We start from the raw sequence: 20,701 nt of genomic DNA on the forward strand, positions 1-20,701 counted from the left end.
AATCTCTCTCTCTCAATGTCAGCAAGACAAAAGATCTGAACATTGACCTCAGGAACAAGGAAGGAAGGTGCACCCCTATCTACATCAATGGAGCTGAGGTGGAGAGGTTCGAGAGCATTAAGTTCCTAGGAATGACGATAACTAACAATCTGTCCTGGACTGCACACGTAAATGTGACAGTCAAGAAGGCACGATAATGCCTCTTCTTCCTCAGGCAGCTCAGGAAATTTGGAATGTCCATAAGGACCCTCACCAACTTTTATATGTGCACCATAAAAAGCATTCTATCACATTTTGGTACAGCAACTGCTCTGCCCAGGACTAGAAGAAAGTACAGAAAGTTAAGTGCACAGCCAAGACCATTATGGAAGGCAACCTTCCATCCATGGACTCCATCTACACTTCTCCTTGCCGTGGAAAGGCAGCCAACATCATCAAAGACCCCTCCCACCCCGATAATACTTTCTTCCAACTTCTTCCATCAGGCAGAAGATACAGAAGCTTGAACACATGCACCAATTGGTTCAGGAACAGCTTCTTCCCTGCTGTTACTAGACTGTTGAATGGACCTCTCTAATTTCAATATAATTTTGAACTTGCTTTGTGCCCCTCCTGTGCAGCTGTAACCCTGTGTGCCTCACTCTGTCTAAGCGCTCTATGATCTGTACGTCCTTGTTTGCACTTTTCACTGTACTTCGGTACATGTGACAACAATAAATCAAATCAAATCAGAAAAGGAAAAGCCACATTTTGTGGCTGAGATAACAGTCTGAAATTAACACAATGTTGAGTCTAGAAGATTGTAAAGTCCCTTGTTGATAGATGAGATGCTGCTCCTTGAGCTAGCATTGAACTTTACTGAAGCAGGATGAGATGATGTGTAAGAATGGGTGTAAGATGATAGCTAGTATACCGTGCAATATTGAGCGCTCCATTGTAAAATATCTGTGTGACTGCAGTGGAAGATCTTACAAAGTGACATTTTCTCCTCACCCTTCAACGCAAAAGATCTTGCACCACAAATAACTGAGAGATCGAGTTCATAGAAAGGACAAAGGGCATCTGAGACCCAATGCTTGACATGGCCAAGGATTTTAACTAATGGGACCCCAGTTCCATTTAGAATGGCTTGGGTGCATTTAGATTAGACAGTCTACAGCAACCACAGCAATGGAGAGGAGAGCTGCCAAGACCATTCCCTGGGTCTCTCATTCTAACCTGAAGGGCCTGCTGCAGGTCTGATGGGCTGCAATGAGGTGAGCTCTCCCAGGGAGGATGGGAGGAAGAGGACAATCTCTCCGAGAAAACAGACATGGATAGAAGTGGCTCAGTGAGATAACAGCAGCAGGGTTGTTCACCCAGCCTGGAGATAGTGGCCCAGGAAATGTGAGGGGCATAAGACTTTCAGGTCTGAAAGCCCACATTCTGACTAGCCCGGGATTGGCCGAAGTAGCACACCTTTGATCAGCACATCTTACTGCTAATCGTTCTTCTCGCTTCAGGTACCTGATTTTCCCATCTGGAGAGCCAACATCCACCCTCATGGTCAGCCTCAGACCTTGTCACCCCAAGTCAAGCACAGCATTTAAGAATGAAATAAGCGCTTGATTATTGAAAATATGAAAGGAACAATGCTGGAGTTTGAACTGTCACCTCTGGTTTGGATTTACCACACGGACACCTTCTGTGTTAAACCTCTGATCCCATAGATCCATAAATCCAACACACATGACCCAATCTCATATAACATTTCAGAAGAAAAGAAGCAGTGGTTGTTTAATACATTCCCCAAACAATTTGCCAATCTTTATGGGGTAAGGATGGTCATGACAGCACTAAGCCTGTGTCAATATTATTTTCCATTTTCATGCAAATACATTTATCAGCTTGCCCATTTTTGGGGGGGGGGGGGGGCTGGGGTAGTGATGCGATATTAGCATAGACAGGAATTTCACTTCTGCTATGTCTTACACTCTCACAAATGAAACTCAAGGCAGCTGGCTAACGAACTCACACTTATCATCATAAATTACTGATCACAAACACAGCTCTTGGAGCAGCCTGGAGCATTCGGAGAGTCTCAGCAGAACCAGTCATTAGGGCAACAGCAGGAACCGTCATCGATGAATTGAGCATTCTGCAACAACTCCAGAGATATTAATAGCTCCTTTGGGCCCCTCAATCCCAGACCAAGGTGCACTACAGTTCCTCCCGTCCAAGCACAATGATGAACAGAGTCAGCAGTGCCTGAATTTGAGGTTTAATCTGCAGGAAGGTGTATGAAAGGATGAAGGAAGCTGGCTATCACTGCATTTTAATTGCCCAGCTGTTCCCATGTCAGAGACACATATTCTGTCTGTTCTGATAGAATCACATGGACTGAAATGGTTACTAGCAAGCAACTGTCCCAAAGAAACTGGAAGCAGCACTCCTTTGCAGTCTGCTTATCTTAGTAAAACCAAGGTACAAAATATAGTCTTCCATCCACACATGAAAATTAGATTTTTGATGAGACATTTTATTCAGGGGACAACGGAGTTGGGGGGGGGGGTGGGGAGGAGGAGTGCTTTGATAAAGAGGCAGGGAGCAAGGCTGATATTTTCACTGCCATTATTATGAAATTAACAGAGGCGAACACTGTGGTGGAGTGTCACAAGACAAAGAATTGCTCTTGTTTTGCATTTGAAAACAAAAGAAGTGAGTTCCCTTCTAGAATTATTGTGGCAACAAAGCAGTCCAGTGGATATTCCAGAGCATCTCTAAAGAACACGACAAGGAACATCATTAATATTTTGACAGCAGATCTTTAAACTGGCTTGCTTTCTATTTTTTTTTAATTTGATACAGGCGACCATTAAGAAAGTAGCAGAATGTGGAGCAGTAAAACATAAATGCACAGAGCTACCAGTCTGGCATTAAGCTCTGGCTGCTAGGAAGGGATTGAATCATATGTTATCCAACTAACAGCTTATATAATAAAGGAAACTGCCTTTTACAAGTGACTCATAAAAGCTGTGAAAATGGTGCTCTTTTGTTAGGAAGGGGTGAATGGGGAAGTAATTTTGAATTTCACTTATTTTGTCAAAGGAAGAAAACACATTACAAAACATGCTGAATATGAAAAGTAAAATAAAAGTCAAGAGATTTTGTGTTTTGCTGACACGATTTTTGAAATTATTTCATTAGACATGTGTCTTGTAAAAAGCACAGCCATGCATTTTATTTTCAGTCTCAGGTTCAATTGGAATCAACTGTCCACAAAACTAAATTGTTTCACACATTTTTTAAAAATTAAAGTCACTGTAGTTTTTTTTTGCAAATCCTTCACTCCTGTTTTCTACTTTATATCATTTTAAAGAAATTTGTATTTGTTGCCACTTTAAAATATTTATCCAGGTGAGGCCCTAACTATTTTACTTACAATAATCTCCAAAAACATCGCAAACACAGCATTGGATAATAAAGGGCTTCAGCACAAATGACACTGCTACCACATCCTTCATGCTAAGTTGAGGGCCAAAATCAGGGTTTGAGTAAAAGAATCCAAGGGTCATTTTGTTGTGAGAAAATCTTCATCAGAGTCACATGCAGCAATAACATCCCAAAATGCTTTCCAACAGCATGCTAATTATGGTCAGATAGTACCAAGACATTGACCCAATGTTAGTATTGTTATTCATTGTATTCCATAATGAAAAATGATAGTGGAGACATTTTAGCTGATGGGGGTTGGATGGGAATTTTCTGTGTCCATTCTGTTCAATTTCAAGTTCTCATTTTGGAACAAGCAGCTTTTTGTGTTAGATGTTCAGTTATAGGTTCTTTGGCTTAGTCCAAATTTTGAGGTTACTATTAAACAATGTTTATTAACAAACTGTGCACATGGCAAGGAAACACAGGAGCACACTCTGAACTACAAAAGATCCAACCTTTTAGCAGAACATGACTACTGAGGTGAGAGCTATATCACAACTTACCTCAGAGACACAGCGACACATTCATTAAACCCTTTCTCAGTTTCCAACAAGACGTAAAATTACTTTTTTGACATTATTGGTTGAAACATTTAACTGAATGGATTCCCACTTAATGTATTTTCAACACCAACGCCTCACCAAAAAACCCGTTGTTCACAGATTCAAGTACTAATGAGGTTCTCCCTAATCTAGTTGTTTGAAATGGTGTGGGAAGGTAACAGCCTGCAATCTGGCCAGGAGCTGAAATGGAAACAACAGGATTGGTCACATTATCCCAAACATCACTGTACTGTAAGTATCAGTGGCCAGTGGACTGCCACACCAGATAAGACAAATGGATGCTCATCAAGGGGGGGGCACCACTTTCTACTCAACTGTGTGCCCATCCATTTTATCTCTTTCACAATACCTTTTGTTCCAGGGAAGATCTGACAATGGAAGACCACTGAATGGTGAAGTTGCACCATCAAAAAAGAACTGAGAGTCACAACCACTCAGCTGTGTAGTGACATCTTGAGGCTCCTGCACCACATTCACGCGTTTAGGATGAAGGCAGGAATAACCAACAGGAAGATGGCTGAGCCTAGACTCACTTCTTCATCAGAATCACACAAAGGACTCCAAATGATAACCAAAAATCTGCTCATAGGAAGATTTGGACCATCAAGACCACAGCTGTAGTTATTGCAAAGCACTCTGGATGAAAAGAGGAAGTTCAATATCGAGTGTTGTCCTTTCTCATGGTATATATGTGACACTGGGAGAAGATAAAGAATTGTCTGGACTCACATACAAGTGTTCAAGTGTTCAAGTGTCATTCCATTGCCTCAGTAAGGCCAAAGAATTTTACAACATGCAGAATTGACTGTTCGGTGGAATTGTATAAAATCTCATTAGCATCATTCTGTTGGTTGTCAGTTGGAAGATCATCATGACCAGCTTGTAAAGCTGAAACTACTGGAACATCTTCATACAGGCAGCACTTCATTATAGACATTGCCAGCCTCATAAACTGGCAGTACATGAAGAATTCTGCTCTCTCTGATCTAGAGGCATATTGGAGGGATCTTGATGGACAGCAATAAGGCCTGAAGAGTGAGATAGCTCAGGATTTTCTTCCTGAACTGTTTTCAGGCCTACTTTCAGGATGTGCCTCCTGGTCAGGAATCTGTCAAGAAATAGGCTCATCCTTTCAGATTGCACAGAGGCTCAGTGGTTAGCACTGCTGCCTCACAGCGTCAGGGACCCAGGTTCGATTTCAATCTTAAGCATATGTCTGTGTGGAGTTTGCACATTCTCCCTGTGTCCATGTGGATTTCATCTGCGTACTCCGGTTTCCTCCCACAGTCCAACGATGTGCCAGTTAGGTGGATTGGCCATGCTACATTGTCCATAATGCTCAAGGATGAATAGGTTAGATGCATTTGCCATGGGAAATGCAGGGTTACAGGGATAAGATAAGAGGATGGGTCTGGGTGGGATGCTCTTAGAAGGGTCAATGTGGACTTGTTGGGCTGAATGGCATGTTTCCACACTGTTGGGATTCTATGATCTTTTTCAAATACAACTGGAGAAGTATCATAAAACTGACTAACTCTTGGAAAAGCTGAAGAAGTGCCTCACAAAGCATTATCCAAACCTCTTGGCATGAAACTATAATAGCTAGAGAAAAGCATGGGAAATTTTCACAAGATCGAAGGATTACAGGATTATTATGGTGCAGAAGGAGACCATTAACCCCATCATGTCTGTACTGTCTCGGTGACCATTTTGACATTCCACACTGAACTGCATCTGTACTTACCTGCCCACTGCACCAACTCGTCAGGATATTTTTGAAGTTCTATGTTGTCTTCCTCGCAGTTTACAATTCTTCCAATACTTCAAGAATGTTGTCTGGTCTTCTTTAATGAAAAGCTCACATTTCTGGAGAGGCCGGGATAATTCCAAAGAACAGAATGTGATCATCATCTTGGCCTGAGGTGTATTTTACCTGGACTGGAATGTCGGGTAGCTGTTGAAGAAGATTTAATTGAACACATGCTTGTCAACTCAATAATGCTTTTTCCTGATTCTGCAATCAGTAACAAGGCTTCTTATATCTTTACCATCTTGGTTAAATGTTGCTTCAATACACATTAACTGAAAGAGTATGACCTCCCAAACCATGGAGGTTGACTCTTGTTGGCTGAAGATGTATGGTGTGAAGCCATTCCAAATTGTCTTGCAAAACAGTAAGCGTTGCTCCATGTTCTTGTAATTATTTCATCACTTCCTCAGCAAAGGGCTCCAAAGTGAATAGGGAATGTACTAACCTGGAACTGATGCTGCTTCAGATGGAGACATGAGATCATTCTATTGCTGAGGAAATGGGTTTTCCTCAACTGCTATCTAAACGCATGTAAACGTCTTGAATCCAACAGCTCTGAACAGCTTTGAAAAGGACAGCGAGGCTTGGCTGGCACAGAAATGCTGTAATTTCAGATTATACCTCATTTTACCTCACCTTGGGTAAATCTTCAACTGCTTTACCTGACTTCGAACAAGGCTTGAAGCCACAGTATTCAGAGTCTTCTGTCTCATCATGCGTCTCATCGCTGCTTGATCTTGCTTGATGATCATTCAATCATTCTTTGTGATTCTTCAGATTCCTCTGAAAAGATACTGCTATCTTAGATTCCACGGCTGCTACCATATTCCGGGATGGGTTCTTTGGTTCTTGATCAAAACTCTGGCATTACTTTTGAACGATGTTTACTAACAATCTGTAAATGATGACATGGTGACAGAGCAGCATGTTATAAGCAATACAGATTCCAAACTTGTGGCAGTCATTAGCACTGGAGTCACAGTTTACCTCAGAGACTCATCCATATATAAATTAAACTCTACCTGTACACGAGTAGCTAGTCCCTCCCTGTTACTCCAATAAAACTGTTGTAAGAGATTTCTCATTAAAGTTACAATCAAACATCATTTTGTATTAAAAAACAATTTTATGTGCTGTGTTACTGTGGCTTATAGGAAAAACCTCTTGCACTTAATATCTGAAGTACAGGGACTGAATTTGTGAATTTTCAAACTGGGAACTGTTAAGGCCTCAGCTCAATATTTCAATAGCATTTTCTTAATGCTGCCGATTTGTAAGCTCTCTACACGTACCATTGTTTTTATAATAAAACATCACTTCATAATACTACACTTGTTAGTACAATTCAGTCCAGTTCACTCAAAACATTACAAGGGCATTGTCTGAAAAGCAATGCCACACTTATTGATTCAAGACAGGTAGGAACAGCAAGACTTGATTCCCAATCATCCGGGATGAGGTTGGCATGGGCCCAGTTTGAAAACAGTGCACCCGGACATTACGTTAGTGTCCTGACAGCTCTGGGAAATGCTGCTATGTTCAATGGGTCAGTGGGGAGCCAGACACTTGCTCACCTCCAATTAGTTGTCCATTAAGCTCCTTGTTAATAGGCTGGAGAGGGCCAGAAGTCGAATCTCAAATTGTGGATCTACAAAACCATATAATCTAGCTAGCATGTTAGCGCATAGTTGTTGGTGAAGCAAGGAAGCCATTAAGTCATGTTTCTGCTCAATGCATGTTTTGGGAAAAATGGATCTGTTATCTGTCCAGTGGCTGTTTAGCCAATTCATTGTGCTATGGGGCTATTGGCCCTCTCAGATCTCCTGCCTCCATCTGTTGGGTGAGGCAGCAGCAAGTAGAGTTCTGGCTGCTGTCACCCTTTTCAGGATTGACCCAGACTCGGTTACTGCCTGCTGCCAGAGATTTTTGTCACTAACTGGACACCACACTGACCGTAATCCCATTGAGTTATCAGCATTTAAACATAGGCTCACTATAGCAATGCAAGATGTAGCGTGGAGTCAGGACTTGGTACAGATCCAGGCACAAGTTTCAGACTCCGAATTGCTACTAAAGTCCTATGCCATCATTTTATATTGCTCTTGTCATGACATGTCAGAAAGATTGACCTGAATGGTGACACCATAACAGGATGGATACAGGTCTACTTCACCGCGTTATTCTTTTAGCAACAGAAATGATACTAAACATATTTCAAAAACATTAATGTTCCTGATAAATCCTGTCACGTTCAATGTCAATATTTTAATATTTACGGTGAACACATGATCTGAAAACAGAAGGCACTAAACATACTTGAGTCGATCACTCGAGTGAAGATTTTATAAGTGGGATGCCTTCAGCTTAAAACATTTAACTGGATCTATGATTGACTAGCTTGTCAAGTTTAAAAATTCGATACAATAAAATAAATTCTGAACCAAAAACAGTCATTTCACATTTAATACACCTCCTGCAACTTTATTTTTAAACATATGTAATGACTATAAGTTTGAAAAAAAAGACAGTTGGGAGGAACTTAAGTTAAAACTGCAGACCAGTAAAGTACCACAGTATGTCTGCTCCACTAGGAAATGTTTTTAATCAAAACTTTTAATGCTGAGTTTTGCCCCTTGGGGCAACCACATCAGAAAGTTTAATGGCTGGAACAGAAATACAATTTTATTTGGCTTCTGGAGGAAGAAACTTTGTCACGCGCACTGCCAGCCCCAACCCCCATCCTGTCCCACTACTTCTTTAAAAGGTAATTTAACCCATTAAATGTACTTGCTAAGAATAAACCTATTGTTCGTGTGGCTTGACTGATAATAGTAACTCTAGGACAGATTCCAGAAGCAGTGTATTAATAACAGCTAAAAAAAAAACAGTCCTGTCATGTTCTTATGGCTTTTTTCTCAACTGCTCAATCTCCAAACCATCAATGAGGGGCTTGTCATGTTATAGAGTAACCTCTCTCTATGTAGGGAAAGACATTTTTCAGACTAATTGCAATATCAATTCAGGGTAGCTCTTAATAAAACTGTCAATATTTATTTTCAAATAATGCCACTTTCTAAGACATTGTCACAAATAATAGTTCTAATTTACAGTAATTCTAAACATGTTCTCTATTTTACAAATGCCATGTGCCTGTTATGGTGCTGTTCATGGATCATCTGGGGTACAGCCTGAGGAATTGAACAGTAGGACAGGAATGGAAAACAGAAAAATAAAGCCAATAATCAAGGGGGCACTGTAGAATGAGGCTAGAGATGATACAATTGGAAGAAATGGGAGCTGGAGCATATTGTGTATGGGCTTTGGAGCATGGGACAAAATTTGTGATGATGTCACAGAGCTGCTCCTCACTGGGCATAAGTAGTACAGTGTGGGTGTAGTTAAGATAAAGTGAGAAGCTTTGAATCTAGCCATTTAATGTTAGAAACATGTGAGAGGATGCATATGGGGTAGCATTAGATGTTAATGTTGTTAGAACAGTCTTTTGATAATGTAATAGTAAAATCAAAGAGCAGTTTATCTCTGAATATCATGCAGTATTTAGTCTTAACATGTAATAAACAAGGTGGTGAAAAAAAATCCAAGCCTAAACACGGGACTTTATCTTTCTTTCTCCTCACTCTTCTGTCTTGAGCCCAAATTCAGCGATGTGGGCATAATACCACTCAACAAAGGTTAGCAGAGTTGGCTTTCCACCAGATTCCGGAAAGGTTATACCTGAAGAGCGTTGGGACCAATGTCCTTCCTGGAAGTTGCTAAGGGCAAAGGTTTAAATTAACTTGGTAAACAGCGATCCATCAGGATGAAGCTGCAGTGGAGAGAAAAGGTGCACATAAACAAACAAAAAGAATAGTACAGAAAGGAAAGGAATTATAAGGAGGACACAAGGAAAGATGACTAGCACGGTATTGGAATATACGCACGTGACAAATTTTCTTCCTCCAGAAGCCGAACAAAATTGTATTTCTGCACAATTAATGCCACCCAAAGAATGTCACGCTGTAGTGCATTGTTTTAGCCAGGGCTTATTTTTACATTTTAATCATTTTCTCTACTTTCACCTGGAACATTTATTTACATGAGCTACACACAATACATGCTGGATTGGTAATATCTCGTACTTTAAAACATAAAGGATAAAATAACTCTGTTATTCCCATTCCAGGACTGGGACAAAGAGAGGAGTCATTTTATCCCTCCTAACCTGGTCATAATACTATCCATCAGCCTTCTTCTATAACCTGCTTGTACTTTCTTTAGAACTTTTAACACACTTTAAAACACAGCTTTTCTGCTGGCCAGTGTTGTTTTTGCAGCATATATCGACGTTGTGCTGCAATACTTTGATGGAAATGTCTGTGAAATTGAATTTTCCATTGGGCAATCCCTCCCCACCTGAAATCCTTGGAAAGACTCCATTTAAATCAGAAACTTTGGAAGGTTGATATGAAATTCAGTAAAATAGAAATATACATATTAGATATGCATAATCTAAGTTGAGAATATGTGTTCAAAACCTCCCACGTTTAACTCCAGACACCACCAACACCTCTCCCAGATACCCTACATCCCTAAACCTGACAGTCCTTGGGGACTGGACCCCACCTGGGACATAACCACCTCACCCAAGACCACCACCACCTTGACGGTGGAACCTAACCCCTCTTCCATTCTTGCTAAACCAGGCCAGACACTACTGACCTGCGCCCCCCCCCCCCCCCCCCACCCCATCCCCACCAGACGTAATCTGACACCTTCCCTGCTGTTCCTGACCTTGCCTCCTATTCCTCCACTACACCCTAACCTGACCTACTCCTCCTCTATCATCCTCTGCCACTGGACCCTGCCCTGGCCTGCTCCCCCAATGGACCCTGACCCCACCTACTTCACCCCCACGCCCACCACCACCCATCTCCACTGCACCCTGACCCGGCCTGGTTACTCCACTTCCACCACTGGACCCTATCTAACTCTGTCCCTTAGCACCCATTGCTCTTGCCCCCCCACCCTTCCACTGGACCCGACTCAATCTGTCTCTTCCCCAATCTGACCTGACACTGCCCTCTGGGAACAGAACCCCACCCCCCCACTGCACTCTGCCTTTACCCCTGCACAATGGATCCGAAACACCCGTCAATCCCGCACACCCCTCCCCATCGCTGACAGACCCAACTCACTTTCTCCGACACACCAGAGGTACTCTGTATCCCCACCCCCACTCCCTACCTTTGGCACCCTACCCTCTTCACACTTGAGAACATACTTATCCATCACCTTACTCAGTGCCAGATTATCTCATCTGTCACTAAGGCACCTTCCCTACCTGGAACCATACTTCCTTGGTACTCTACTTATCTAGCACTTTATCTCCTGACCCTCCTGCTATCGTACCCTCCCAGCACCCTAACATCATATTTATCCTGTGTACTTACAGTTTGAAAGCAGCTTCCTCGGGTGGGTCGTCATTACAAAACAATGATCAGGGTGGATGTTCAGCACCACAGTTCTGAAGGTGTCCTGAGTGGAATCTCCTCTCAGGAATGTGGAGCTTCTTTCCTTCAAAGTAAAAGGACTGGTGGGCAATCCGCATGTGACTGCCACACCTTGGATAATCCAGCTCATAATCTCTACCTAAATATAGACACCAAAACTGCAAGTCTGGACTCACCAGATCCCTATATATTTGTGGGAGGACATCCTTACTCTTGTACTCCAAGTCCCTTGCAATGATGATTAATATTTTATTTCCTTTCCTAATGTCTTGCTGTACCTGCATGTTAACTCTCTGAGTTTCTTCGACAAATCCCATTGATAACCAAAATTCAACAGTTTCTCATCAATTGAAAAGTGTCCTTCTTTTTTGTTCTTTCTATCCGTGAATAACTCCCATCGTATGCTCCATCTACTATCATGTTTGCCTGTAATGAGTACACCTCACAGCAGACTCTCTCTGTAAATTAAAAGCTACATTTATATGCTATCTTTCATGGCTTCAGGTGAGTCCAAAGCACTTTGTTACTGATTGATGAAGTACTTATATTGCTGCAATGTCGAAAAGCCAGTAGCCAATTTGTGAATAGCAAAACCCCACATAGAGCAGTGTGGTGATGACCAGATTTTAAAAGTCTTTTTCGAGGGGTAATATGGTTAGAATCAAAGTTTAAAGGAACCAGTTTTCCTAAAGCATCTTCCCTGCCGTTCAAACACTGCCATTGTACGTGTGGATCTGGAAGGACTTTCTGTTTCTGTTACAGTCGGCTGCATTTCACTGTTGTGTATTTTGAAACCTCAAAACTGTCGTCTGTGAGAGAAAAAACTCACACCCAGTCCTCTCACCAAGATGTCTGCCTCTAATGATGATTCTGGTATTACATCACTTGCATCGACTGAGTGGCTGTGGTTCTGTATTGCACTCAGACAGAGACTGGAGAATGGGTCCCTGATTTAATCTCTTAAACTCTGCTGAGAATAAAAGAGTTCTGCCACAAAATGGATGTTTCCTTGGAGCCTCATAACTGTAGCCCTGTCAGATATGACTTGCCTCAAGTAACATAATAGGAATTTCTGTCATACCTTTCTGGTTTTGTTTATCTTTCAAGAGCACATTTCCCTGCAACTTTTCTCAAAAAAAAAATCATATTCTGACAAGCAAGCAGGCAATATTATTTAAATGCAATCTCTGATCATTTTACCAGGCATGTGCCAAGGATTCAAGCGAGTGAGAGGTAAGAACAATCAGGTCACAATTTGGAAGCACCTAATTGCCGTATGTTCTCAGTAAGGTGAACAACAATCCTTTGCCACATTGGAGACTCTAAATAACATAGTTAAAAATCACACGACACCAGGTTATAGTCCAACAGGTTTAACTGGAAGCACTAGCTTTCAGAGCGTTGCTCTTTCATCAGGTCGTTGTCAACCACTTCATCAACCACCTGATGAAGGAGCAGTGCTCGAAAGATTGTATTTCCAAATAAACCTGTTGGACTGTAACCTGGTGTGTGTGATTTTCAACTTTGTACATCCCAGTCCAACACCAGCATCTCCAAATCATGACTAAATAACATACAATCAATAGGCTCTGCTATTTTGTACTGGGTAACGGTTTTCTGAAGCACAGTACATGCGGCAGTCTCTTATATAAAGGTACAGTCTTTACCTGTCAGCATGCAATTCAATTTCCATTATTTCTTCAAACAAATTACAAGTTGGTACACAGGGAGGAACCCTTACTTTTATTTGTATTTGGTTTATGGCTGTGATCTCCACAATGCTGGTTCCTGGTGGCGAACATGCACACAGGGTTCACTTTATACTGGCCTTTAGACACAGCAGGAACTATTTTATGGAGATATGCTGCAACATGCTCTTGCAATATTAACAAAGCAACAAGGGGAGGTGATGGTCTAGTGGCATTATTATTGGACTGTTAATCCAGAGACCCAGGTAATTTTTTGGAGACCTGGGTTTGAAACCTGCCATGGCAAATAGTGGAATTTGAATGCAATAAAAAAATCTGAAATTAAGAATCTAATGATGATCATGAATCTACTGGGTTTTTTTTAGAAAAACCCATCTGGTTCACTAATGTCCTTTAAGGAAGGAAACTAGCATCCTTACCTGGTCTGGGCTGCATGTGACTCCAGACCACAATAATGTGGTTGACTCTGGGCAATAAATGGAACAACGGGCTGAGAAGTAGCAGATGGAGCTTAATTTAGATCAATGTGAGGTGCTGCATTTTGGGAAAGCAAATCTTGGCAGAACTTGTATACTTAATGGTAAGGTCCTAAGGAATGTTGCTGAACAAAGAGACCTTGGATTACAGGTTCATAACTCCATGAAAGTGGAGTCACAGGTAGATAGGATAGTGAAGAAGGTATTTGGTATGCTTTCCTTTATTAGTCAGAGTAATGTGTACAGGAGTTGGGAGGTCATGTCGCGGCTGTACAGGCCATTGGTTAGGCCACTTTTGCAATATTGCGTGCAATTCTGGTCTCCTTCCTATCGGAAGGATGTTGTGAAACTTGAAAGGGTTCAGAAAATATTTGCAAGGATGTTGCCAAGAATGGATGATTTGAGCTATCGGGAGAGGTTGAATAGGCTAGGGCTGTTTTCCCTGGAGTGTCGGAGGCTGAGGGGTGACCTTATTGAGGTTTATAAAATCATGAGGGAATTGGATAGGGTAAACAGACAAGGTCTTTTCCCTGGGGTGAGGGATTCCAGGAGTAGAGGGCATAGGTTTAGGGTGCAAGGGGGAAAAAAAGGGACCTAAGGGGCAACGTTTTCACACAGAGGGTGGTACATGTATGGAATGAGCTGCCAGAGGAAGTGGTGGACGCTAGTACGATTGAATCATTTAAAAGGCATCTGGATTGGTATATGAATAGGAAGGGTTTAGAGATATATGGGCTGGGTGCTGGCAGATGGGACTAGATTGTTTTGGGATATCTGGTCGGCATGGACGGGTTGGACCAAAGAGTCTATTTCCGTGCTGTACATGTCTATGACACTATGACTCTAAATGTTGGCCCAGCAAGCAATTTGTGAATGAACAAAAGAACCTCATGTTCGATCAAACCTGTTCCATGAGACAGTACTTGTCATTTGTTTTCTCTGCTCTACTGTAGCAGTTGGAATTTCAGAGCAGGTTCACCAAATACAATTAACTAGAGTTACAACAGGATGTATGCAATATTCTGTTGACCATTGGTGCACATTAGTCTGTTACCTTCTTCCTCATCCAGGCAGAGGTCTATCTTATCCTGTACCATTGCAAAATATAAATTAGATAGTCACAGAATATTGACAAAAATGGCTACAAGTATACATAGTATTTTTTTATTTATAAAAGCAAATACTTAACTTTCTCCTACTAACTCATAATGTAACCAATTTTGGCAACTGAATATATAGGAACATAGGAAGAAGAATTCACCTGTTCTGCCATTTAATGAGATAGTGGCTGATCCGAGGTCTAACTTCATATACTGTACCTGCCTTTGGGTCGTATCTCCTAGTAGCACTTTATAGCACTTTGAGTATTACAGCTGGAAAGACTTGCATTTAAACCATAAGAAATCACAAAATACTTCACAATCAAGAACATTCTTCTGAAATACAGTCACTGCTGCCGTGGATGAAACGGAGTATTGCTCAGTAAAATGACATGCTGTAAAATCTTTTAGTCTTACATTCATCAGGAGAGACACGGTGGCACAGTGGTTAGCACTGCTGCCTCAAAGCGCCAGAGACCTGGGTTCAATTCCCGCCTCAGGCGACTCCCTGTGTGGAGTTTGCACGTTCTCCCTGTGTCTGTGTGGGTTTCCTCCGGGTGCTCCGGTTTCCTCCCACAATCCAAAAAGAATGTGCAGGTCAGGTGAATTGGCCATGCTAAATTGCCTGTAGGGTTAGGTGAAGGGGTAAACGTAGGGGAATGGGTCTGGGTGGGTTGCACTTTGGTGTGGACTCGTTGGGTTGAAGGGCCTGTTTCCACACTGTAAGTAAGCTTTAAAAAAAAACCTAATCTCAAAGGGAACAACAACTTTGATTTGATTTATTACTGTCACATATACCAAGGAACAGTGAAAAGTGTTTTGCAGGCAGATCATACCATTCAAGTGCATTAGGGTAACAGAACAGACTGCAGGATGCATTGTTACAGCTGCTGAGAAGGTGCAGATAGAGATCAGCATTAACGTTTAAGAGGTCTACTCCAAAGTCTAATACAGCTGGGAGGAAGTCATTCTTTTATCCTGCATGTGAACGGGGTTCTAACTGGTTGGTAAGTCAACTCTGATTGGTTGATGATTTGCCCCAGAGAATGCACCAGGAAACTATTGTCATTTATTTCAAAACTTTTGCAATTCCTGGACTTGTTCCTTTTGACTGCAGGGGACAGACCCTGAGATATGAACATATCTAGCTTCTGGCAGATGTAAGTGAACCACATTACAAGCTTGACTGATAATTTTAAATTAGTTTTATATGTATTTCTTAGCACATTCTAGATTGTGTAGTAAGTGCTTTCCAATTGCGAAATCACATCTAAATTTAGATATTGTGTTCTGAGGTTTGCAAGCAGAGAGCGTTAAGTACAGTTAGTACTCTGTCTATTGTATTCACATGCTGTTTGATTTGATCAGCCATTGGTGGAGATATATAAATTATATAACTGGCATCACACTTGCAGTGAAATTCACCAACCACAGCTTTTTGAAAAGGTTCGCCCCAAGCAGTTCCATGATGCAAGACTCAGTGCTCTATGATCTGTTCCTCAGGAAGCACACCAAGCCAAACATCTACTGCCCTGGACGACCATCAACTTGGTGAAAGACACTCTTTGGTCTGTCTGAAACTCGTTGGTCTTCCATAACAAGGAGTTGACCTCGAACTAGTGTCAGAGCTGGCACATTCGAAGGTCCAGGACTATGTATGGAGGATGCACTAAAGGTTGGGGCAGCTGCTGAAGGTAATTTGGGATCCTTTCAGTGACCAGACACTCCTAGAGCCTCAATGCATGTAAGTATAGTATTGTATGTGCAAGAGAGGACTTTGGTTTGTTGGATTGGAGTCAAATTCAAACATTTGTTTGTTTACTTCACATGCAACTGTACAGAACTGAACTGCATTTGTGGCAATGTACATATACAAAGAGATTTTTATGACTAAAGTATATTTTTGAAATTAAAAATTGTGTGGTAGGCAGAACAATCCTATTGGCTTAACAACAGTATCCTAGACCTCGGTATGTTACATGGCATCAGCCATCACCTTCTGGGTGGCACTGCAACTCAACAGACCTGCCCATCTACGTTTGGCTGGCAGCTCTCAGTGACTGGGACTTCCACCCGTTCAAAGATCCACCAACATAACCATGATGGCACTCCTGTTAAAATGCCCTGAAGATGAGGATCCCCTAAGGCAAGATCTTCTTTCTGACTGGAAAATTTCTAATGAAGATGCATCTAACTGAATTTTCCTTGTTGAACCATTCATCTTTGCAATGAATTGAGGAAGTTTGACTCAGAATACAATGTTATATCTGGCTGCACATTCAATTCTACGCCTTTTCACCATATTACTTTGATTTCCTTAACTAAACAACCAGGTCTTTTAAAACCACACAACAGAAGGAAGGAACAAAATATTTAAATTCAAAAATGTTTTGTGGAAATAGCTAGGAAAAAATATAAATATTGTTAAAAGAAGTTAATTACTATATTCTTCTGTTTTTGGCCTAAAATGATACATTGTTTGGTTTTAAAAACTGAGCTGAAATACAATGATCTCTTTCAGGATGTTACATAACAGAATAAATTTTTAGATTCACAAAGACGTTCGAGCATTTCTCAATTTTGCAATACAACACAAATACAAAATGATGGACACCGAGCATCATATGAAAATGTATTTTATTTTTGAATATTGGTTCTTCATAGCATAAAGATACAGCAACTTGTTCCCATGTTCCAATGTAAATAATCTTTAGTTTCTTTATATCTGCATGACAGGAAAAGCACTCTCTCTCTCTCTCTCTCTCTCGCGCGCACACACACAAAAAAACAACAAATTGCAAAGTTGAGATATTATATTCCATATAATTCACTGTAATATCAGCAATTCACAAACAATACTCAATGTTCAACAAGCAAGGAAAATTCATACACTGCATATAGCGAGGGAGGATAAATTTTTATGTTGTGACTGTAATTAAATAATTTTCCTATTTCATGTGTTAAACTGATGAATAAAAAGGGCATCTGGCTGATTTATTTAATTCTTAAAACACAACAAATAAATACTATTTCTCAATTAGTTGAAATTAAATTCATTTTGTGAGCTGCTGCATTTTGATATTCTCACTGTATGAACTTGACAAGAGTTGGTCATTGTATTTTTCACCTCTTACAGTCTCAGTTCAAAACATTAATCAAAGTAAGTTTTCTGTAAACTTCATTGTCTTTGCCACTGTGTTAAGTTTTTTTTTAATTTTGAATGCCTTTAATAAATCTTCTGAAAGTGGCTGTATTGACAATTTCTTCATATATTGGAGTAGTAGAAATAAGTTGGATTAATTATGTAACTGTGCTTGGTGCTGGAATGTCAGCAGAGCAACATGAAAATGACCAAAACATTTCAAGATGAAAAACTTTAAATGTGAAAACACTTTTTTTCTAAAATAACTTTCTCATTCTGTTCTAGTTGTCACTGTTCTGAAGCATTTCTTACACATCCACTCACTAATTATTGCACCATGGGTGTTTTTTCGCAGTCTGCTTGTAATGCAAACTAGTAGAACACTAGACATTTAGTCAGACACATGCACTGGTCATATTTTAACAGTTTGACACAGTCTATAGTAGTACCATGGTGTTATAATATTGGGTTAAACACCAACTAGTGCAATGAATATCATTCACATTTTCATTGCTTTCAGATTCTATCAGTCAAACCAGTGCAAAATACTTGAAGTGATACATTTTCATATAATCCTGTTTGAATTTTATCTTCATTAACTGTCATGCTTTTTTTCTTTACTGTCGTTAGATTCACTTCCTTCTAATTAATCTTGTTAAAATCACCATTATATCAATGTGCTGTCATTAGTGTGCCAGTTATGAGGTGGTGGTAACACCTTCAGGGCTAGTAATGGCCACAATATCTGAACAAAATGACATAATCACCATAATTATCAATCCGCAAGACTAACTTCAATATCTACACTTTAGGCTTTGAATTCCTGGTGTTCTTCCATCATCCCTCAATCTTCCATAATCTGTCTATGCTGCCCTAACATGAATTCTTGCTTTCTCTCTATGAGGTATTTTTTGCAGCAAATCAGTGTCATTCTTTTTATCCATAAGTTTGTAATGTTTAGAAGAGCAGACTGTGATCAGGCACAGTGTCATTATAATATGTAAAACTCATTAGTACAGTCACCAAGGAAATTCCATTTGGAGTCTTTCACTGTAGTATAGATGTACCTCTGTGGAAAGGCATTGCACATTTATTAAAATTTATTTTTACAACAGATACCAAAGAAACAAGATCTAATGGCAATAATAAACAATAACATTCCATATGGCAGGATTTTTACTACAATGGTAAGAATTTATTTCATCAACTTCATGTCTTACCAATATGATGCATGCTGCAGTAAACATTCTGATACATGCACAATGTCTTCTTTCACAAATGATCTGTGAAATCTTACAAGATACGTCATCAACAGACTCATTTGTTATGTGTAACTAAACCTGGATTAAACAAAGGTTGAATTTTCCTCAGTTGCCTCAGAGAGCAGGATTACAAATTCTTCCAGTTAAAAGAAAGGGGCAGAGAATAAAAAACACAGCAATCTAACTGACCACAGGTTAAACAAAGCCTTTCCTTTAAACAAATTAAAACAAAACTCTTTTTGAATCAAGTTCTAATGATTTAAGTCAAAGATCAGGCAAATTTTGCATTGTATGAGGTGCCAGGGCTCACTGCCTGAATTATTTTTAAACTCTGTCTCCTAGTACAAAAACCATTAAACTATTCACTATCTGTTTAAAAAGCATGGTTCATATTATTATTTAGCCTTGTTTACACATTCAGTTTATCACAGTATGAGTACTTGATGTCAGTTTCACCTACCATCTTCCAGAACAAACATGAAGACTGATCAACCATCTCGCTAAACTAAATAAAGTCTTCTGTCATCCCAATCCCTTCAATCTCAGGACAATTCAGGTTGTAAAAAGACACTGCATCTTTGGAATATTACCTGAACTAATTTAACAAATGTGGAAGGAACGATATTGTACCATTAAATATCTGTAATGGACTTCTTGTATGACTACAGAGGGTCTGTTATTTATGAGTTCTGTTGATACGATGAAACCTGAATGATTGCTGCCAATTCACTAATAATGACGGAATAGTGTACTTAATCAATATTTTGTTTATGTTATTACTGAATCTTCATATTTTATTCCACGGCAATGAATTATAATGTTCATGGTTAATTAAATTAGCAGCACCCATGGAATACATCTGCAAAATCCATGACAAAGCAGCAAAACAAAAGGTTAACCAACTGAAAGATGTAACAGTTTACCAAATTAGGATCACTGATGGTGATTATCTGTCAAAACACCTACTTGCTGACCTCCTAAATAAGAAAGTCAACTGAAAGCAATAAATATATTTGCTGTGTTATTTTCAATTGATTGTTTAGGATTGTAAAAATTAGCACTTTCACATGATTTTAGAAAATGGTTGGAACATGAAGCTCACTACCACACAAAGTGATTGAGGTGAATAACATAGACGTATTCAAGGGGAAGCTAGATAAGCATGTGAGGGAAAAAAATAGAATATGTTGATGGATTTTGATGGAGTGAAGTGGAAAGAAATGTGTAAGGCGCATAGACAATAAGTGGACATTGGTTCCAAATTAAATATTAGTACAACCTTGCAACCTTTGCCACCAAAGTGTCCATCTATCCAATGAAACTTTTACAAACAAAACTCATGGCACAGTTTTCCTCTCCATGGAAGTGAAAAGGGAAAATGATTTGGCAGTTGACCGTGGACAAATACTCACCCCAATTCTCACGAATTAAGTGCCGGGAAGATATTTGTCTAACCAATTTGTTCAGATATGTTACTGCACAGTTCTGGAGCAGGTGGGATGTGAACCCCCTGGCTTAGAGGTAGTGACACTACCACTGTACCACAATAGCCCTCAACTGCAGGGAAGAAGGTCTGTTGGTACCTTTTCAACTTGCTCGGAATTAAGGCCCTTAAATGGTAAATGATAGATGTTGTTGTGGTTCTGTTCGCCGAG

The sequence above is a fragment of the Chiloscyllium plagiosum genome, unplaced genomic scaffold (genome assembly GCF_037043375.1).
Source record: "Chiloscyllium plagiosum isolate Xiang-an unplaced genomic scaffold, Cpla_swu_hap1 HiC_scaffold_21, whole genome shotgun sequence".
In the NCBI taxonomy this organism is placed as follows: domain Eukaryota; kingdom Metazoa; phylum Chordata; class Chondrichthyes; order Orectolobiformes; family Hemiscylliidae; genus Chiloscyllium; species Chiloscyllium plagiosum.